The sequence below is a fragment of the Uranotaenia lowii genome, chromosome 1 (genome assembly GCF_029784155.1).
Source record: "Uranotaenia lowii strain MFRU-FL chromosome 1, ASM2978415v1, whole genome shotgun sequence".
Taxonomy (NCBI): domain Eukaryota; kingdom Metazoa; phylum Arthropoda; class Insecta; order Diptera; family Culicidae; genus Uranotaenia; species Uranotaenia lowii.
In genome coordinates, this window is record NC_073691.1 from 52471554 (window position 1) to 52495384 (window position 23831).

A 23831-nucleotide genomic window follows, 5' to 3' on the forward strand; every position below is an offset into this window, starting at 1 on the left:
AAATTTATCAAATTTTAAACTAGGACGGGTCCGAATAATTAACTTATTTAGGATTTGTATTTCAGCGTATGTAAAACACATTATTTTGATTTTTTTTTCCGCGGCCCATTGGTATAACAAATACATATTTTGAATAAAAAAAAATGTCGGATGCCTTCATTACTTGCAAAATAAGCAAACACTAATTTTCAAAAGTTCTATATTATTCAACGTGATTCAAACTCAAGTACGGGGCTTTATCCAGAGAGTTTAAAAATCTAAAAACAAACAACGAATACGCTTTTTTATTTTTCCACTTGAAAATTCAGTACTATCTGCCAACATTCGATAACCGAGGTTTGAAGTATTGTTTTGCTTTTTTTTTCTTAGAGATGAATGAATGATTTGATTGAAAATTACAATGCTCATTATTTTTTACAAAAGTATGAGCCGTTTCTTATTATCAATCGACGAAAAATGCTCTTTATTTATACTATTCAACCTTTTCCTGGAAGCTCTGGAAGTTGATTTTAAATTGAAACTTTTTGTTCTCGAATTTAGTTTTATTTTTATTTCTTTTTTATTCTTAAACTGATTTCAAGTTTGAATTCTAATTTTAGAATCATGTTCCAAATTCTAATGCTCATTCCAAAGAAATCTTTATTGTTCTTTTAATTTTGCCAACAAATGATATTTAATAGTTTAATGTAATTTGTAATTGGATCATTTCTTCAAAACTAAATTGAGACTTTGCTCTTCAATATCAAGTTTGTTTATTAAAACTGGCATATAGTTATGGTATGATTTAAGATTAAGAATCTTTATCAGAACCAATTTAAATACGTTTTCGGAATTGATTTGTGTTGATTTGTTTAAGGTTATGTTCAGAAAAGTTGTATAGGTAAGAAGCTTTCCATTTTGCCGCCGGTCGTGGCCTAGAGGATAGCGTTCCAGCCGTCTAAACCAGAGTCCATGAGATCGAATCCCGATCACGGCACATATAGTGCTCTTTCCGTGGACTGGTGGTAAGATGCTAGCCATAAAATACTTGAAAGATGTACGCCTTAGAGTTAAGTAAATTAGATCTCTTCAAAGAAACATGAAGTTTCACTGAGATCCTATATGTGTGTGTTCGTTTTTTTAGCACCTTCAAGCAAACGTAAGGAATAATTTCCTCAGTAGGTGGTATATTATCGCATAACTACTCCTAGCTAATTTCTCGAGAGTCTTTGTAGTCTAGTGGATAAGCTGGTGCGAGTCTGGTTCCGATGTGCCAGGCTGGGTTCGATTCCCGGTATCGGCGAGACAACTTTTGGGTTCGAATCCCATAAGAAGCCGACAGGTAAAATGTGTTTCCTCTTATAACTGATTATATGAATGTTTAACCAGCTGCCAGCTGGCCAGGTATATGCGCGGATGCCGGAATACCTCTAAGTAACCTGATTGACTCGTTCTTCCAAAATATACCTACATACGAAGCCATGGGGTCGGTCCAAGAATGCATGTGAGCACATACTTAGGCAGAAACTGCGGTGAATCCGTGCACCCATGGTGGAAAACCAACATACATAACTACTCCCAGATTATTTCTTAACTTTCCGGTGTCCAGAAATCTAGATTTGCGAAGTTCCTGTGCGAAAACTATGATTAGTGCAAAAGAAATTAGGAATAAGCATTTATTTCCAGTTGTCGAGTGTGAAGAAAAAAAGGTGTAACCGTTTCATGTTGTTGCAAATTTGCAACAATTAATATTTTTGCTAAATAACCGAAATATGTGAAAATAATATTTTTTCCTTATTTTTCCCTTCATGTATTCATCATTGCGCACTACTGAGAATTTTTTCGAGAAAAAATAAAAAATCATGAAATGAAGGGTTAAGCTTAGTTGTCTAAATCATCATTTTTTTCCAAATTTTGCGTGACATCATTAATGGACTCCTAATGTGTGAATCGCACACTTTTCGTTTCCTTAAGCGGTATTTTACATTGATGTGCAGCAGTACCTTGCAGCAGTCAAATTTTGTGACGTGAATTCATCCATTCGCGCTATTGTAATTCAACTGAAATCAATCAATTCCTATAAAATTTTCTGACCTTAATATTAAAGGGTCTGTGTGGACGGATTAAACCGCCACCCGACAGTTCGTCATGAGCGTGCACGTCGGTCATACGACCCGTGATAAATAAGTAGTTTTACGAATACGTCACTGTTGTTGTTGGAAAAAAAAATACTTAAATTGACAAATTATTCAAGTCCGTTTAAGGGACAGCTGAAATGAAATATTGAGCGAGTCTTGAGGACAGCTTGAGTATGTTGTTCGCAATTTCAGGCAAGTTGAGAGGACAGCTTGAAATTGGAAGGCTCGTTGAGAGAACAGCCTGAACATATTAACGCGAATTTCAAGCGAGTTGAGAGGACAGCTTGAAATTGAAAGGCGAGTTGAGAGGACAGCCTGAGTGTTTTGATTACAGTTTCAAGCGAGTTGAGAGGACAGCTTGAAATTGGATGGCGAGTTGGGAGGACCGCCAGTGCAAATTGACGCGAATTTCAAGTGAGTTGAGAGGACAGCTCGAAATTAAATAAGGCGAGTTGAGAGGACAGCCTGAGCGTTTTGATAACAGTTTCAAGCGAGTTGAGAGGACAGCTTGAAATTGGATGGCAAGTTGAGAGGACCGCCAGTGCAAATTGATGCGAATTTCAAGCGAGTTGAGAGGACAGCTTGAAATTAAAAAAAAAAGGTGAGTTGAGAGGACAACCCAGTGGGTTGGAAGAAGAGTTTGTGATCAGATCGAACTAGGTAGTTCGAGGGAACAACCTGAATTTTATGTTTATATATCTTAAATTAACGAGATGAAGATAACGAGATGAAATTAGAAAGCAAGTTGAGAAGATAGCATTGGTGTTTTATACAATAAATGATAAAGCAGGAAAAGGGAACAGCTTGAGTTACGAGAGAACAGAGATACTGAATAGCAAGTTAAAAGAAAAGGTTTTGTTTATAAAGAAAATTGATGATCAACATGGTGAAGACAGTTTAAGATGAGAGGAAACTGTGAAGCGTGTCGAAGGACAGCTTGGATTTATCATATCACTCCGGATGGAGAGCTTGAAAATGAAAAAAAGGCGTTCCGATAGGATAGAATAAGAATCTCACCGACAGTAATAAACAATCCTCAATGCGCGCTTGGCTTATTTGAGAAGTACTTGGATTGAGACTTGAGACTTGGATAAGAATGCACCGAGAATAAAATTGATCCCAATAAGTTGTAATTAAGTGATTTTAAAGATGGTGATTCATCCATGGGTTTTTTCTATCGGCAGATTCTATAGCAGGGATTCTTTAATACTTGAAATGCAACCCAAACAAAACCAGAAATGTTTGCAAAGTAGCAGCGAAGACTCTGAGGTGTTAGATGATAATATTTTGTTTCTTTCGTAGAGATTATTGAATGCGAATCGTTTAAATATTTGGAAAGTTCCTGGAAAACATTTGCGAGAGTTTTGCAATAGAGTTATATTCTTTTGAAACTTCACTTTCAGATGAAATTCAACATTTAGCTGTTTAAAATTCGGACAAAAAAAGCAATGAAAAATATGAGATACTGATTCACTGAATTCTGAGCTGTGTATGCGTTGAATTATAACACCGATCAATAGATTATTTAACCGTGTAACGTCAACAAAGGTCGGGGAAAGGGGTAATTGAAATATGAAAGCATAAGCCGCATTGTTGCGTAATCAGTTCTGTATTCTTATCATCAGTTTATTGTTAAGATTCATGTTTCAGCCCAGTAGACGTTTTCTAAAAAAAAATAAAAAACGAGATTGTTTGAAGTAGTGAGCTCATATCGTGATTATCATTAGCTTCGTTCAACGGTTGGTAAAAATCGGTTCAACTAGTTTCTGTCAACTGGTAGGTGTTCAACGAGCCAATGTTTTGGTCGAAACTAGTCAGGTCGTTGTTCAACGGAGCAAGTTGAAACTAATCGAAACCGATCCAGCTCGGCAGCAGGATTCGTTTCGACCTGGTAGAAATCGGTCGAAGTCAATTGGAAAGAGACAGGTGATCAACTGCCAATCCTTTTCTACTTGTTTCGTCCCGTTTCGACTAGACTTCATTGAGCAGACTAATTGTTTCTTTTATGGGAAACGCCCACTTTGTATGTGCTGTGGCTTTCCCTCTGCGGTCAAGAATTTTGTTCTTTAAAATTTACTTAAAGAAACGAACTTGAAATATTTTTACATTTATTATGTTTATTTAATTTTATTTGGGATAGGAGGGGGATGTGTGGACGTATTAAACCGCCACTCGACAGTTCGTCATGAGCATGCACGTCGGTCATCCAGTCAGTTTGATATCCAAAACTCTATTAACATGTTTGTTCCGGATCGTCCCAACAAATTCAAACTTTTCTTCTTAGTGGACTTTAAACACTAAGTTGGGTCGGGGAACACTTCAAATAACTGAACTAACAACACTTTGTTCACAGTTGTCCGTGGGTGCAATTAAGGCTACCCAGTTGTGTCTGTTCCGTTGCTGTGATATTGATCACAGTGGGATGTATTTCTTCCGTGATTAAAATACACACGACCGATTTTGGGCAAGCTTATCTGTATTCCCACCCAACTTCACTTTTGGAACCGAATACCGACGGGGGTGATAACTGCAACCGAGATGTTGATAGGACAGAGGTTTGTGCGAACTGACTTATTATTGGTTTTATGTTGAGGTAAAAACAACTCGTTGGCTTGAGAGTGAGTTCTCTGGAGAGAACTCACTAGTTATCTAGTCGCTTAAAAAACGTACACACACATATAGGATCTCAGTGAAACTTCATGTTTCTTTGAAGCGATCAATTCTACTTAAGACTAAAGCGTACATCTTTCAATGATATGATGGCTAGCATCTTACTACCACCAACTCACAGAAATAGTACTATGTATGCCGTGACCGAGACTCGATCTCATGACCTCTGGCTTAGAAGACTTGAATGCTATCCTCAAGGCCACAACAACTAATTAATACCGTTCCACAACAATGTTGAAATATTTTTATTTCTCTTTTTCCGATGTTTTTTTTGTGATTTGAGTTATCGAAATTATTGCCTTTTTTTATCCGAGAACGGATACAAATCACTTGTGAGTGGAGATTCTTCAATACAGTAGTTCTTCGATTTTTTCAATACTCGCCTAATTCACGTTCGATTTGAACATTAGTTAGTGATAATATTTCATCACGCTATTTTAGAAAGCATCCAGAAGCCATTTCCAGGACCTTAATTGTCTTTCAAAAGCGTAGAGCGTCTTTGTTCATTATATTTTTGTGGTTTATGTGATGGAATAAAGTTTTCAATAATATGAAAATGTCATTGAACTGTTTACTTTAGCTGTATAGTTTTTAAAATCGTCATTTGAATTTTAAAAACATTTATAATAATCGACATAAGCATTTTTACGTCACGCTAATGCTAGTGTTGTTATTTGTGCTTGGTTAGCCGCTCTAATGAATTAAACTTTTTTTTGTTATGCGAATCATATAAAGTTGTGGGTGAATTTAAGCGTTTTTGAAAAAAGATAAGTGTCTCTGTTTCTTTTTTTAATTTGTTTATTTGAAAGGGTGGCGTGCGTAATCATGATTGGACAGCCTTTAGTATTGTCTAAATAAATAATTTTGACTGATCAAAATAAAATTCTGCTAGCTTTGCCTTAAAATATGTAAAAAGGATTAAAATTTCTGTTTTTCTACTTGTGAAAAAGAAAGAATTATGTGCCCATACAGCAAATTTCGAGAAACACACTTTAAAAGCCTAAGTTGAGCAAATTGAAAAAAAATCGAAAAGGTAAACGGTTAATCAAAAGTGTGAAGACTAAACTATTTTATTTTGAAATTTGCAGAAGACAATTTTTTGATAAAGTTTTCTTTGAATTCTTTTTCAAAATCGACATAACGACTGATAAATTTCCATAAAAACTAAATAATTCACTTTTATGAGAGGTAGAGTATCAAATTGATATTATGGTTTTATTTCAAGAGAAAGTCTTAAAATTTCTATAGAGAAGAATAATTTGAACTGAAAACGATCCTTGGTGTTTAGTTGACTTTGAAAATTACATCTTGTGATCAAAATTTACTGTTACAAAACGTTTCCACAACATTAAAACATTATAAATTATTATTGATGAAAGACAATAAAATAACTTTTTTTCCATTTTTATTTATAGATTCGCAAAATTCATGGTTTCGCCATATTCACTGTGAATTTTTTTTGACCGTTATATAATCTAAAAACTACTGTATTTTTATTATCAATATCTTATAATTGAAATAAAAATAACAGTCCGATATTCAATGAAGGCGAATAAAAATCATTAAATTAACATTCGAATGCATTATAATTACAAACTTTCCATCGGGTTTGAGTTAGAAACGTGTACTGAAAATCGAATTGGTTCACTGAATTTCCTACCAACAGCAGCAAAAAAAAAATGGTTGGAACTGACACTGTAGAAAATTTAGCCAAAAATTTCAAATTTTTTAATATTTTCAACTGAAAAAAAAATATTAAAAAAAAACTTGTTTTCAAGTGTAGCTAAATTTGTAAAAATATATTTTCAGCTTTCTTTTTATTTAATTTGTAAAGTGTGAGCATTGCTCTGCTCGGATCAGGCATGAAAATTTTCATTCATTCACGTAGACGGTGAAATTTATTTTGGATATGATCAATCAGGGGTCATGTCATGACAGAAATATTCCGATAATGTGAATTTACGTGCTATTCATATTCACGTGATACAAATTAATTTCACGTATGAGAAGAGTGGGCAATGAATGAAATTTGGAACCCAAATGGAAATAAAAAAAAGACGTCTATTTAGAAACGCTTATCTCTATTTTCATTTTTTTTACTATTGTTTGCTAGCATTTGCCATAGTATAACATTTGTAAAACAGCTTGGCAAACAAAGTTGCAAAAAATTGCATTGGTGATATTTCTCATGACCCATTTTAACTGTCATGTCATGGCTGAGAAATTGAAGATTTCAATGATCAATGCCAGAATGGTAAAATCTTTCTTTACCAAAATTATCATTTATAGCAGTGGTTTTCAAAGTGGTCCCTACCGCCCCCTCGGGGGCGTTGAGAGCTTCTAGGAGGGCGGTGAGCTTAATTTTGAAATTTGGGGGGCGTTGGCAGGGCTCAGGGGGGCGGTGAGATCGTAATTCACATTTTTCACAAATTACGAAACAGCGTTTATTGAAATAACAACGATTAAGGTTTGATGCAAAACAATGAAATTACGTTACAAAACTAAACATCAGGTTCAAGACCAAAATGTCTATAATTTTACAGAGCCGCAAGCAAATTTTTGTTCCAGTAACTCATTTTTTTTCTCTAAAAGACTAAAAAAGTACTAAAATATCAGCTTGGATAATTTCGTCTCTTTCAGCCCCTTGGTTTAAAGGCGTCATCTGTGATAGATTTTTTGAAAAGAATATATGAAAGATTTTTTTGGGTAGGAGAATTTTTATTTTAAGTTCTTATCAATTGTGCCATTTGCTATGGATAATCTTTTAATCTATTCGGTTATCACTAACATTGCAGAAGTTAAGTTTTTAGAATCTTACTTATACTTCAAGACTCGTGAATGCTGCATAACTATTAACAAGACTAAATTCAGATATATATAAAAAAAAAACTTTTTTAACGTTATTTCATCAGCTTGACAGTATAATTAATTTGTATTCAATAATGGAAATTTAAAGTGAATATAGAATTTTGTTTACCAAATATGATCTGCTATCAAAACAAACTTATCAATCAGTTTGAGTAATTGTCCAGGAAATACATTACATAGAATTTAGAGAGAGTTTAGTGGAGAATTGAGGCAATAAGAGAAGAGAACCTGGAGCCAAAAAGGTTTAAGTGCACAAAAGCTATTTTAGAGAAAACACGCTTTGAAGTTGCTATGTTTGGTCATTTTCCATTTATTTTTCGAAAATTTGCTTTTTTTCGAACAAAATTATATGTAAACAAAATTTTGAAAATCTGAAAAACCACGAAATAGATACGTTTGAAAAATTAAGAATCGTTTGACATTATTAAATTTGACTAATTAATTTGAATGAACATTTAGTTAAGTCTTATAACAACATAAAGCCAAAAGCTAATGCTTTTTCAACGATTCAGATTATCATTTTTTTAAAGATTTTCAAAAAAAAATTGCCCAGGGGGGCGTTGAGCTCGAAAATTTTGTAAAAGGGGGCGGTGAAGGAAAAAAGTTGTAGAACCACCGATTTATAGCATTCTTTCATTTCAAAAACTCTTAAACTAACGACATTTGAGGAAAAGAATAGTCGCAATTTTTAGCTCATGACTATGACATTATCCCGTCCCTAGTTCGGATACTATTTTTTACATAGTTTTAACCACGAAAAAATATTTTTTTGACAAAATATAAGTGGACAGAAATACGAAGAACATGTTCCAATGTATTCGGATGCACAGCTAATGCATTCCGCATAAGCGGTCATTTCCCTTAGCAAGTATATGACCCTAACAGTTTTTTGGTCTTCTTACGTATACGGTTCTTGTGTATTGGGAGGGTTCTTATCCTTGGACACAACATGAATATTGTTAGCGGCATACCCCTTCATGGCCTTTTTTTTCATAATGGCAGGATGCCAAATCCGGCCAAAACAGCACAGACAACCTTTAGGAAAGGCAACAAACGCTTCTGAAGACACTTTTTCACGTAAATTTTCTGGTTGACGGTCCCTGTTGCAACGAAAATGTCGCTTTTCAAGCCGCAGGTACAGATAGCTTGCCAAACGAGATATTTTTTGGCAAACTTTGACAGTATTATATGCTTGAAAATGTTTGCTACCTTTCCTAATCCGGTTGCAGTATAAAACTCTTGTCCAGGAAGCTGTGTGAAGTCTGCCTTGACGTAGGTTTCGTCGTCCATTACCACGCATTCAAACTTTATCAGTGATCAAACTTTGTCAACAATGTCGTATACAGCTTCTTAGGTCTTGTTTTTGTCGTAAGGTTTTGCTCATCGTTACGATTTGGAGTGACCACCTTCTTATAAGTTAATAGTCCGGATTTTTTTTAGCTTCATGCACGGTTCTAGATGGTATTCCCAACATATTTGCAACATCTCGAATGGAGAAATTGGAGCTTCGCTTGGAAGCGTAGCCATTCTTCTGTTCGTCATTGCCGCTCCTGACTTAATATTTCCCCCAGATCCAGGCATCTGAACATTTTTATCAATTTGGTCACAGTGGATTTTTACGACGCATGTACAAAATTTTGATTCGTAGCTCCTTTTGCTTGGGCACCATTTTAATAACTAAAGATCTAATGTTAAAACCCAAAAAGAAGTATCAGTCTACACACACACTCACACCTACAAAATGAAGGGTGTTCAGGTTGTTTATATGCATGATAAGAAATTTTTTTTTCTTATTTTCAAGCTGCTTTTTCGTCTCGCTTCATAGTTGAATCTTATCTTAGCCTAACTACTGACCGAATTTCAACTCCACCATGGAGCATTTTTAGAGGCGAATAAAGAGTCCTAGGGGAGGAGCTGGTTATATGCGCCTCTTAAGCAGAATACTGATTTTCTCAAATATTGCATCGAGTATGTGTACAAAAACTGTATACACATAAGCAGGTATCTGTTTTCTATACATTGGAGTAATTTTTATCTTGAAATCTCCTTCAGTTTTTGAGAAATAGATTTTATTATAACTGTTGTCAAAATTGCCGCACCTCAAACCGTGCGGGCTAAATGCACCTATTTATGTTTTAAGCAAAATTTCTGTTTTTTGACAATATTTCCGTATAATTTCATTGGAAATGCTAGAAACTAATAACTTTCATACGACATAACTGAAGTTTTATAAAAATCTATTTCTTCTATTATTTTATAGAATAAAACAGAATTCAGGGTTGCCATATTATGGAGGCAACTCATCCATAAGAAAAACTTTATCAAATCTGTTTTGAGATCTTCAATTCTCTCTAAAGATGTTAATTAGAGCCTAAATTCGAAGTTTTGATGATAAAAATCATATATTTATTCTATTTAACCTGTTATTTAAGGGTAGCGACATTTTACAAACATGATGGGGGCATACAAAAACACTCTCTTATTCCACTTTCCAATCACTATGAAACCGTTATAAAAGCTTAAATTTGAATAAGAAACAAAAACCACCAAACTTTTTGTTTTGAGCTTCTTTACGTATAATTTAAAAAGAAATAATATATTAATCAAAAGTTATCAAAACCTTGTATGAATTTTTAAATTTCTTTGAGTTGGTTTATTCATAAAATTCTTTCTTGCCTTATGTTCAAAGCGTATTATCCTCAAAATGCATTGATTAGTTATGTTGTTCTGTTAGCCATTTCGTCAAACGGCCGAAAAAAAAATTTCCCCTATAAAAAATAAAAATTTCTGACGATAGGCCTTAAAAAGAGTTTAAGGCGACCTGATAAAAGTGGTCATAGTCGATGCTTCAAATGATGGCTGTTGTAGTTTTCAGTATTGATCAAATGTTTCGACTTTTTTTCTTTTAGAATGATAGTCTTTAAAAACTCAAATGGAATCTGTCAGTAGGTATAGTTTTTATTCGTAAAACAACCATTCTATAGAACAGATAGGTACAATGATGGTAGAAGTTGTTCTTGGTTTCTAATTTGTGTCACCGTCTGTCAGCCTAATTATGTGCAACTTTGAATGAGGAACAAATTTTCCATATATTTATTTTCTAACACATCTAATCTTCTAGTTCACAGCATCGATTGTTACTTTTCCACCAACACACGGGCGATGATTAGGAATTTCAAGGTGAAACATAAAACTTTTCCCCTCGATAGCAAACATGGAATGAATCATCGATATTTTCGCACATCGCCTTCATCGCTCGACGGTGGAAACTTCGCAGTATACGAGTGTACGTCCATGCAAAGTTCCTTCTAACTAAAACATTTACACGATCTGAAATCGAGCGCAGATTTTCACGTTTTGGAATTTTTCTACCCGCAGGCTATTAATAGCAATTTTTAACGACGATCGGGGGGCGCGCAAAATCTCAACTCAGACCACTATGGCACACTGATGGCTGGCTTGGAAATTATTCAAGCGTAAAATGATTGTGCGTTCAAGATGTGATGGAGAAAAGTTTCAGTTTTTCAGATCCTTGATTTGAGCAGAACTAAAACTGTGGCGCCGCCACCCTTTAAGTTTTCCTAACTTTATGGTTGAATCCTGCTAATTGGTGGGACTTTATTAATGGCGCAGTCTCCTTTGGGTTGGAGGAAAACTTTTTTGAAGTTTTGCAGTTTTCTGTCGCTGGCTTCCCACTGACTATGGTCCGGTTGTCTGGAGCGTTCAGACTCCAGCAGAGTTTTCTTTGAACTGGAATCATCCCCGTGAACACTGGCGCCCTCAGCACACCTGCCGAAAGTTTCCGTTTTAGCCCTTCCGGTACGGTTTCAAAGTGTTCTACCAGCACCAGCTAGTAGGTGGTTTTACATTACAAACTAAACTTTAACGGCTGCCCACAGAAGTTTTCTCCTTTCTGTCGCTAGAGATTTTTTTTTATAATTTTGTTTGTTTTAGAAGTTTACCACATTCCGAGACTGCTGGTTGAGTGCATGACGGGATAGTCGTTGAAAAACTGGGATCGAACCTCCTTATCATTTTTTGCTCCAAAAAGCTCTTTAAAACCTTCCAACTTCATACTACTTTTTTCAATTTTCACCAGTGAAATATTTAAAGTAGAAACACTATTCTTCAAGAAATTTTAATAATTGAAGCACCTTGAAAATTAATAAGTATTTCCATATCTATACAACTTTAACAAAAGCTTGTTTCTCTTCACACTGTCCAAAAGCACAAAACTTGAAGGTTCGTTCCAAAATTGCAAGATAAAGCAATCAACCGAAAAAAATTGTCCCAAAGTTCCAAAAGTTGTAGCTTTTCTTCTTCAACCATATCAGTTCATCAGTTAGGTTCTTTATCTTAACGAGCTCGGTTCATTTCACTCACCGTAAAACTTGGGTAGAACCTTCGCAGGGCTTAAGTAAACTAATCGGGCTGGACTTTCTGAACGGAAGTCTTATCACTTATAGTAAGGGAGGTCACTCACGAATAAACGGTTCGAATTAATCTAACTAGCCAGTAGCTAGCTTTTTGGCGGCTCTTTCACGCGAACGGATTGAATTCTATCGCAATACTGACTCTGACTTCGTTGGTTCTGGCCCGGACCGGATCGGATTGGATTGGATCGCGCAATTGGCCAGGTTTTGGGCGGTGTAATTTTTATCGTTGTAGTATTTGCTAGAACCAGTGGGTGTGTGGAATTAAAACACAGCAGCAGTTCCACGCTCCATGGGCAAAGGACTCTGTGTGTGAGTCGGGGTAGTTAATTTGGGAAAAATCTCAGATCCGTTGGCCCCACTAGTTGTTTACTGTCGGCGCATACAGAAGAAAAGAGTAATAATAGCGACGCTATTGAAAATTGTAGGTGGTGCCCCTATGGCTGGCAGTATATTTAAAACTATATCTGTACTAGTGAGAAATGAAGATACCTCAGATAGGAAGGTTTCGTTTTTTCATTTCTAAAAAAAAAAATTAAAGAAAGGTGCATACGCATATCCACCTTAAATCATTGAACTCGAAATGTTTAATAAACGGTTTTTTAAATATCCATTCTTGTGGAACTTTTTATTTAAACATTTGTTCTTAATCTATACATTTAGAATTACATCATCGCTGGCGTGTTCAAATGGAACAAGTTACACATTGTCAATGATTGTTAGTCCAAAAGAATCGAGATTGGTACTAGCCGTACATTCTCAATGTATAAAACTGATGCTTTCATTTTTTTTAAATGATTAATAACGGCGCCGACCACGTCCTTGTAGTCAATGTGGAAGAAAAGACGGAATTTTATTAAGATACTTTTTTGGATCAACTAACCTATCTACGTCCCATAGGGCAGATATAAAGGATCTCCACTTCTGGCGATCCAGAGCCAGCGTCTTCACTTGCTGCCAGCCATGGTTCTCGTCAACTGCTCTGCGCCTCTCTGCGAATCTCGTTTTCATTTCTTCGCAGCGTGTGCTCAATCTAATTCCACTTACGTTCCCGAATCTCGATTTCTAGCGCCTTTTGATGACACTGGCGATGTAGTTCCACGTTTGAGATTCAGTTGCCAGGCCTCCTCGCTGATTTCGTTGGAGACTTTCCCCATGGTCGGCAAACAACTATCCGGCTCTTCCAATCGGCCCCAGCTCTAAGCGCTTAATCCTTGCGCATCCGATCGCCGCACCAGTAAAACATATCCCGGTGGAACAGCCGCCAAATCCGACCGCATCCGATCGCCGCACACGAGGTAAAATCGCGGTGTACGAAACATTATTTCCGGCCGCCCCACGCTGGGCTCGTGTCGCGGCCCCAATAGTTTCAAATTCCGGTCGCGCCACGCTGCATCCGTGTCGCTTCATCCCTGGTGGTATTCGTGTGCGGACCTGTCCGGAGGACTGCAACCTGGAAGCAACACCGGTGAGCTACCCGATCTCGAACTACCGAAGGAACTATGCGCTGTAAGTATGAAATCTACCACTCCCACCGGCGCGTGTAAAAGATTCCCTTTCTAGGCCTCAGGGTGGCACGCCTAACAACTTCCAGAATGTATCTTAAATGGGAAAACTGTCAGTTTGACTTTTGTTTTCTCAATTCAACACCATCCTGTAAGCTCGTATGAAATTTTGATCAATTTATTCGAGTTATCACCTCGACACGCTATATGGTTCATTCTTATTATAAGTAATCTTCAAACTGTCCTCTCGATGCACTTTTATCCTCCTTTCAAGTTGTCCCCTCGATACGCTCACAGTTGCATCATTTCTCAAGCTGTTCTCCGAATCCGCTAGATTTTCAAATTAATTTCAAAAAGTCTTCTCAACACGATTTTTTTTAAATTGAAGTTGTCTTCTCGACTCGCTTTAAGGGGGGGGGGGGGTAGGGTCTAACACTTTCAAAAAATCGATTTTTTTATTTTTTTATTTTCTTATTGTAAAACATTTCAATAATGTTGTGTCAAATTTTCAAGTCAATTGAAGCAAAACTGTAAAAATTATAGGCCTTTATCTCCTCCTATATAATACTGCAAGAAAGCAAAAGCAGAAACTTTAAACGCGTTTTTCTCGAAAGCACATTTTTAAACTCCGTGGACATCGTCATTTGAAAACTACTTATCCGATTCTTTTCAAATTTGGAACATATTTTCTACATATAAAATACCAGACCCCAACGTTTTTATTATTATTTTTCTTTTTTTACTTTGGGGAGATTTTACAGATAAAAAATGGCAGATTTTTTCGTGAAAAATCGTAGTTTTTACTTCAAACAGCCACAAAAATTTCAAAAAAAATTTTTTTAAGTTAAATAAAACGTTGGGGTCCAGAAAAACATCTATTAAAAATATTTTGCTCTGATTTTTTGACTTCAGATGATTCTGTGCTGAGATACAGTGTCCACCGCAAATCCTGTTTTCTAAAAGGCATCCTCGAAAGTGCTCCGTCACCGGCTCATTTTTCAACATTTTTCTACGAAAAAATTACTAAATGTTCTTTTAACAATGCTTTGCATAATGCAAAAAATTTGAATACATTTGTTTGAACGATAGCTCTAGAAAAAAATCGTGAAAATGATGTTTTTTTTTACCCGTAAGACCCTACCCCCCCTCCCCTTAAATTTGAATCTTATTTCTAGCTGTCCTTTTAACCCGCCTTCTTATTTCAAGCTGTCCTCTCAACTCGCTCGAAATTTCTTTCGTTATGCTTAGGCTGTACTCTCAATTCGCCTGTCAATTTCAAGCTGTACCTCAATTCGCTTAAAATTTCTATCGATACGTTCAGGCTGTCCTCTCAACTCGCCTTCCAATTTCAAACTGTCCTCTCAACCCACTTGAAATTGTGAACATGATCAAACTGTCCTCACGACTTGCTTGAAATTTCATTTTTATTTCATGTTGTCTTCTCAACGGAACCTCAGAGCACCTGCAACGGTTCAGGCGTAAATATTGGTTTTAGGTATACCAGTTTTAGCAAAATTTTAAACTTTGGAATCGGCTAAAACACGCGCTCCCCACCGGTGTGATAGCAAATTTAAAACGGGTACACTTTTAATGCATACACTCAATAATTGAGAAGAAAACATTCATTTTAATTGTAAAATTGATAAGTTTTGAGTTTTACACCGTCATTATTCTACCAGGGTTTCATTAACTCAAAGCCTTTTTAATGAAGTTTGTTCGAAACAAGTAGAAATGGATTGACGATCTAATACCTTCCTTTTTCCAATTGACTTCAGGCCGTAACGATTTCTTCCAGGCCGTAACGAAACTCTCTGTCGAGCTGGATCTGTTTGGACTATTTTGACTAGTTTCAAAACATTGGCTCATTGAAAAACTACCAGTTGGCAGAAACCAATTGAAACCGATTTTTATCTATGATTGAACGAAGCTTTAAAAGCCAAAATGACTATACGCAGCGAGAATAAAAGCCTGATTGAAACAAAAAAAAACATTTTTCTTTTAAAAATTGACTCATTTTGGGGTGCTGATTCCAAATATTAATTTAGTTTACCAGTTCTTGTTTATAGGTAAAAATTCAATCCCTGGAAATTTATTTGATCTTCGCAGATGGTTCACAGTATTTAAACAATTAAAAAACTATCCTACTCCAGATTGAAACACATTCTTGGAAATATTAAAATCGAAAACACTAACTACTTCATTACAACGAGCACAACATGAATCTAAAGGATTGTTTTGACCATATTGGGTTCGTCGGACAGCAAGCCTGAAGAAATCCTGAGATCGAGTTGTTCTCAGGAGCATTGAACAGTAACAACGATAACAGTTCAGGGCAATCAACGTTATTATGCAGGATGTCGAAAATAAAAAGCCGTTGCAGGAAGACGCGCCTTGATGCCAGCGTCGCAAATTCAGCAGCAAGCAGCGTTGTTCATAAGGCGGGAGGTCAGATGAATCGTTCCACACGGAAAAATTGAGTTATTCATAAAATGTGTTACGATTATACCTTCAAAATCACTAATTGATTGTTGTTCAAAATTTGAATACCCCCAATTCAGTTTTGAGTAATTTTGGATAGCCAATATACAGATGAAAACTAAAACTCGATTATTCAGCTCTGTATAAAAAGTTTGCTGTTGTTGGAAAGCTTTGGACGGGGATGTCAAAGCATACACATTTTTCAAATTCGCTACCGATTGTCACGATGATTTCAATTTTCATAGTTTTTGTATTGAAATTATCGTGAATATCTAACGAAAGGTATGTATTCTTATGATTTTACTGCAATGTTTGACCTTAACTATGATTTCAGGGATATTGTCCAGCACTGTTGCTGAATTCGGATGTTTCCCTTAATCGGTCTTCACAGTAGTCGGAAGAAGGAATCGATCGTTTAAGAAACTGTTCCGGATATGCTGTTCCGGAAAGTCGAAAGAATCCATCTGAACGTCTCAATATTTCTTCTCAAAATATTGGTAAGTAGGAAACTGTATTTTCTATTAATTTTATCTACAATATTGAACTAAATTTTTTTAGAAGTTCTTATTCACAACGAGCGCACAAAATTTCCCAGAATAGAAAAAAAGTATTCAAAGGTGATGTGATTATATAGTTACCCTGATTTAAGTTTGGTTCTACTGTTATATTGGTTCTGAGTGAGACTATATCATAAATTTATTTTTAACTTCATTTTATTATCTAAAATTAGTATGTCATGCTAAAACATTGTTTCTAATTCTAATTTTTTTTTCTAATAACGTTTTCATTTCTTTAACAGGTAAATGCACCTTAACATGGAGGTCACATCACGATGTAAATCGAGAAGATGCCAGTAAAACGTACCCGCCTGCCGAATGCCATTCGATTCTGTCGGCTTGTGGGCAACTCATCGGAAATGTTCAAAAGGTAGATAAAAAAAAACTTTAATACAAAAGCCATTACTGTTTGTTAACTACTTATTTTCGAACCTCTGTTAATTCGTTAAGGTTTACTGGTTTTAAGTTTAACAAAGATTTCCCTTCAAATTTTGACTATAATTTAAGAAATAATTTTACATATTATGTTCAATAATAATTTGAAATTTTTATGTTCAATTTTAGTTCATCACTGTGATTTATTTTTCACATTTCAAATTTCAATTTCATAACCGATTATTTTGTTATCCAGAATATTAAAGTTAAATTGTTTTTTTTCCAGATACACTACATACTCTGGTGGATCGTAAGCAAATCCGTGCCGGATGATGGGGCTGGTGTCCCGGATTGATTTATTCGACCTTCCGAAATAAAAGAAATCGGAAACGGCAAGGAAACACGAAGCTTTGTAGCAGAAGATGAGGAACAATCTTCGACGACGAGCGCCACAAAGGAATCGCAAATAACAACCAAACACTTATCTTGCAGGCGTTGAAGCTATATGGATCCGTTAACACCGTTCAAATTTTCACCTAAAAACTATATAATTACTTTATAAATAAACAATTAATTATCGAAAACATTGCTTTTTTATTCGAAGAAATTCTTTATTTAACTTTCGCAGAGAAATTTTCAAAATGCATGGGCATCCCCTCGTCAAAATATACAGAATTGACTAACTGGCTGAAAGCTTTCGAATGTGTAAAAGCTTTTTGCTCACGCTCTGTGTAAAGCGCCCAAACATAAAACTCAGTGGAGACACTTTTCTCGAATCTGTATGGATTTTTATACAGAACAGAGTAACTTTGTTTACCGTGCATGGTAGTTGTCGTAGAGCATATCTAATAAAGCATTGTTGTATCCTCTCAATCCTATTCGAATGTTCGCTTGATATGGAGCCCAAATTTGCACCCCGTACTCAACAATGCTGCGCACAAGAGCACAATACAGAGCTTTCAAACTATAGAAGTCATTAAAGAATTCCTTTTTTCGACGGATGAAGCCAAGGACCACAAAACCTTTCGCTATCGTTGAGGAGATATGCTGTGAAAAATTGAGCTTGCTATCCAGGGTGATTCGCGTCGACTTGCTGAGGTTTGTCCAGTGTCCTCATTAACTTAAACGTACGTCATGAGGTTGGTGGTCGTAGATCTGCGTTGCATAAATCCAATAAATCTATCAGAAACTCAACGCATTCCGAAAAAACTGCATTCCGCAAGCCGAAATGTGCCAGGATAAGGACGGGTCATTCTGACGAACAATCGTGGGGTGATCAAAAAGTGGAAGCAACATTTCAATACATCTGAACGGCGCACATGCAGAAGATCAAGGTTGTGGGGAAAGATACATCGCCGGCGTAGCCAATGACGAGGTGGAGCCATTACCAACGATGAGTGAAGTTACGGAAGCCATTCACCAGCTAAATAGCAACAAATCAGCTGGCAAGCATGGTATAATAGCTGAAATCATTGAAATGAGTTCGTACAAGTTGGGTGATTGCCTACAACCGTTCATGGTCCGGATCTAGGACACAGAACAGCTACCGGAGAGCGGAAGGAGGGAGTAATGTGCCAAATCTACCAGAAGGGCGACTAATTGGACTGTGCGAACTAAGGAGCGATCACTGTCTTATTTAGGCCACCCAAAATTTTTTGTCCCGAATCGTAATCCTCTGCCTAACGCCACAATAAAAAAGATCCATGGGAAGTCGTCAGACCGGCTCCATGGAGGGACGGTCTGCGACGGACCAGATCTTCACATTACGGCAAGTTTTCCAAAAATTCTGTGAACTTCAAGTCCCTACGCACCATCTATTCATCGACTTCAAAGCCGCATACGACACAGTTGACCATGACGATCTGCGGAAAATCATGAACGAGAACGGCTTCTCTGGGAAGCTGACTAGACTTATCAAGGCGCAATAGATGGAACGCTATGCAGTGTGCCGAGTTCATTCCAATCACGCAGGGGCCTCTGACAAAGCAATGGTCTATCCTGCATGATGTTCAACGTGGCGCTTGAAGGTGTTATTCGAAGAGCAGTGGGCGAAATGCACGATTTTCAACAGATCCAGGCGACTTATCTACTTTGCTGACAACATTGATATAGCCAGCAGTTCATCTGCAGCGGTAGAGGAGATCTACCGCAAATTGAATTGCGAATTAAGAAGGATTGGGTTAATACGTCCAGTAGTAAAAAGGTAACGATCGACGGCGATGAGCTGAAGTCGAAGACTTTGTCAATCTCGACTCACTGATGACCGCAGACAATAACACCAGCCGTGAGAACCGGTGCCGATTGATAAGAGGAAGTCGTTCCTACTATGGACTCTACAAGCAACTGCGGTCGAGAAGACGTAGCCCTCACTCAAAGTGTAACCTGAATCCAACGTTCTTTAGGCTGGTAGTCTTCAAAGGGCACGAGACGTGGATATTGCTTGAGACCAAATAGCATAGCATAGCATAGCATAGCAGAGGGTGACTACACACATCTTGCATTGGCTGATACATAAAGTACAACTGTTAATCAGAGCCAACACGAGATGCCAAAATAAGTATCTGGATTCAATACTTATTTCAAGTACCGCTTTGATTTTCAGTGAGGTACTATAATACACACCGTGGCAAGTCAATGTAATCATGATAGGAAAGTTCTGAAACAGCGAAATAAACTCTTTAGGTGCAGAGAACTCATACGACCCATGAAGCTGTTTCAGAAAGGAATGGGGAGGGTTTTAAATATGGGGCATCCTACATGGCAAGTAGAACTTGGTAATATAATAATAATGATATGTTGCACAGATTCCTATAAATTGAACAATCTCACCGAATTCAGCGCATTCTTCCTTCCTCTTCAAAGTACCATTTGTATGCAATGATGGGGCCTAGTAGAACCAATTGGTCAAAGATTCTGACTTCAGCTTCATTGAAATTTTAATGTAATCCGGGTCTTCTTCGAATGTTTGATCTGACGAACGATTCGCAGGAAGTATCTTGTGTTAAAGTACATTTTCTTTCAGCTTCGGTACCGGCTCCAGCTGTTACAGCGGTCACTAAACATCATTCACCAATTTTGGCAATAAATTAGGCATGTAGAACGTCTACCAAATAAGAATCTATACTATGCGAACTCAAAGTCAAAGCATCCAACTTCCGAACAGTTTTTCAGCACAAGTAACAATTAATATGTAACAATGAAATATTTTTCCGGGATTAAAATTCGCAGCAAAAAAAATCACACCCGTCATCCACGGCCGCAGCCTACTCCATCGTGGATATTGCTTGAGACCAAATATAATAAAAATCAATATACCTCACTCCCCAAAAAAATAGAGGACACGCAATGCGCGCCTTCATGTGGGGAAAGATCTTACTAAACACCGAAACACAAACGAAAATAGTCAAAGTTGCCATAGGCAAATTAATCCAATCAAAGATAAAAAAAATAATCACAGTTACCATACAGTCGTTGTTAAGCAGTTTTTTCCTCGTCAATCTTAAAAGGTGCGTAGCTTTGAAGAATTCGTCGGATTTGTTTTCAATCATATTGTTTTTGGACAAGGATACGGTCAGTTTTCGTTCTGCTTAATTCCTATAATGCGTATTTACTGTCGGATGGAATTTTTAGGTTCTCAAAACACCAAATCCCATTCGATAGAGAAACCTTCTAGCGTTCACACCTATCTCGGCTTGTGTAGTATCAAAGTTACTCTCTCGGTTAAATTTGGCAAAATGGCCAATTCGGAAAAAGACAGACCGCGTCGAATTAGACAATACGGCCCATGTAATACTGGGCCCTTCATAGTTATCGCGGAAACGGGTGAAGACTTTTTAGATCCATCTAAACTGTCGAAAAAGATAATACGTGATTTCGCGAGTTCGTATGTGAAAGGGATATGTATGTCGCGGAAGAAAATGAAAATTCTTATGGCATCTGCTAAAGATGCAAACGATTTGGTGAAGAAAACATATCCCAAAGTGTCTTTCAATATTCCGCAAAGACTTGTGGAATGTCTGGGAGTCGTTTATATGGAAGGAGTTTCAGACGAAGACTTGCCAAGTGTTAAAGTTTTCGAAAAATCCAAAAGTATGCAGTTTAACAATCCCTTAATCCTTGAAAAGCGACGTATGAAGAAGAAGATCGGCTTGGAGTTCCAGAAGCTCCCTCTTATTGTTTTCACGTTTGGTAGTCTGGAACTGCCCTCGCATGTTGAACTAGACAATGTCCTCTACCCTGTGAGGAAATACAACTACGCAGTTAGGCAGTGTCAAGGATGCTGGCGTTTCGGCCATCTGGCTAAGCAGTGTAAAAGTAGGCCAAGATGCAAATCATGCTTGGAGCTAGATGTAGATGATAATCACGCATGCAATGGTGACCCGATCTGTGTCAACTGCTCTGGGACACACAGAGCAAATGATCGGAACCTATGTCCTATGTTTTTACAAAAAAAGGAAGAAGACAAGAAGCGGCAAAATAGTTTTTCGCAGGGAAAAACTGATTGGTTCGCTGCTCTTGCCCTAATTCCCCCACAGATTTCAGAAGAAGTGGTCCTAGAAACAACAATTAAAAGGCGTGGCAGAGAAGATATTAGTGACAATGAAAGCGATTTTCCCCCAATAAAAATTCGTACGCTAGAAGAAGATGATGAAACTATCAGTGTCCACTCTGATAGATGCGAAACAGTCGGCGTTGCTCAGGAGACTAATGCTCCCAGCAACTATGGGGAGATGGAAGAAGATGTCGAAGCACTTTCTGACTACGAATACCTTCTACAGAAAGGAAAGCCGACCACTACAACAGAACAAGGCATGTACGTAGATGAGAACAATGCTGACGAAAGCCCCGGAGGTGAAACTATCCCCGAGAGATTATAAGAATCACACTGGGCACTCAGGTGCATTCTACGCCGCTCCGCTGCTTGCAGTGGAACTGCAGAGGAGTATTGAAAAAATCTTCAACACTTGTAAATCTTATCAACACTCACAATACAAACGTACTTCTTCTTCAAGAAACTCACTTACAGCTTACCTGCCGCTTCAGTTTAAAAGATCATGTTCTGTTCCGAGCCGATCACACTAGGAACTCTATGGGAGTATTGGTCGCTGTTCGTAAAAACTTACATCCGATAGCCCATGATCTAAACTGCCACAATACGTTAAAAGCCGTTGCCTGTTCAATAAACACACCAAATGGAAAGATCTACATAGCCTCTGTCTACATCCATCCACAAACTGTGGTAAACTACAACCAGATGCATGATTTGCTATCTTCCATACCCAAACCCTGTATTATTGGTGGGGACTTTAATGCGCGGCACACTCTGTGGGGGAATAGGGAAAACAATCGGAGAGGAGAGATAATCACCGACGTCATGGAGGATCTAGGCCTAGTAGTGATCAACAACGGAAAATACACACGATTTGATCGGTCGCACCTACCTAGTGCCATCGATATTACGATGGTTTCAGCGGACATCAGCCTACTGTTCAACTGGGATACACTCGACGCATTGTATGGCAGCGACCACATTCCTATAGTGTTCAAAACTGACAATGTTCAAGTAATAAATAATAGTGTTCCTATGAGTTATAATATAGACTGGACTTCATACTCGAATGTTGTGGACGAAAAAGTGTGTGGTTATGATGAAATGGACTACAACCACTTTAGAAATGTGGTCGCTGAAGCCATGGCAACGGCGTCCGTGACATCAACACCAACAAATGGTGGAAGACGCTCACAACCCTGGTGGGATTCGGAGCTGGAGAGTAAAGTGAAAAAAGTGAGAGTGAAATTTCGAAGATGGAAGTCATGTGGATACACATCTGAAATGTATGACAGTTACCGAAAAGAAGAAAGTGAGTTCAAACGATTAATTAAAGAAAAGAAACGATCTTCGTGGGAGAAATACTGCGACGGTTTATCAGGTGACACAGCACTTTCGAACCTCTGGCGGATGGCCAAAAGGTTCAAGGGGAATAGCGGAGCGAAAAATGAACTGCGAGATCTGAAGGTTATCGAGGGAATTGTTGACAGATTAGCCCCATCATCCACTCCTGAGCCCGCACACCCAATAACATTAACACCTACACCAACTCAAGATATGTTTACGCTGAGTGAGCTCAGAAATACGCTCAACGAAACCAAAAATTCAGCCCCGGGCTATGACACTATTCCATACATAGCCCTTCGCAAACTACCACACGGTGCAAAACAAATACTTCTTCGCATCTACAATCACATCTTAACATCAGATGTCATTCCAGAAGAGTGGATCATCTTCAGACTTGTTATGATCCTCAAACTCGATAAGCATCCAGCGGACCCGAAATCGTACAGACCAATAGCTCTCGCCTCATGCTTTAGAAAAGTGTACGAGATTATGCTTAAAAACAGAATTGAGTGGTATATGGAAGCCAACTTGCTTTTCTCTGATAGTATGTACGGTTTTAGAAAAGGCAAAGGCACCCAGGATGCTCTTCAAGTGGTAGTACATAATGCGAAACAAGCTTTATCATCTAGCCAACGTGCGCTCTTCTGTATGTTGGATATAAGAAGCGCCTACGACTGCGTTAACATCAATAAATTGGTCGACGAGATGCTCCGATGGGAAATACCAACATCAGTCGTTAAAGCTGTGTATCGTTTGTTCCGGGAGAGGAATCTAGTGGTACCTATCGATTCAACTACCACGGTACGCAGAACAACGTGGATGGGACTACCTCAAGGCTCCCCCTTGAGTCCTACATGCTTCAATGTGTTCATTAACCACGCAGTTCGAACAACTTGTGAAATTCCGCGAATTATTGTTGTCGATTTCGCTGA

The 23831-nt window shown here is 37.5% G+C and overlaps 1 protein-coding gene across 1 annotated transcript in view; it reads right to left on the bottom strand.

Annotated features, from left to right (window-relative positions):
- LOC129754177 (uncharacterized) overlaps nt 1–12241 on the bottom strand; it is a 45868-nt gene extending 33627 nt beyond the window's left edge. Inside the window, exon 1 of the mRNA XM_055750081.1 lies at nt 12039–12241. The gene's annotated coding sequence lies outside the window, so the exon portion shown is untranslated. The remainder of the gene's footprint in view (nt 1–12038) is intronic.
- Between the last annotated feature and the right edge of the window lie 11590 nt (nt 12242–23831).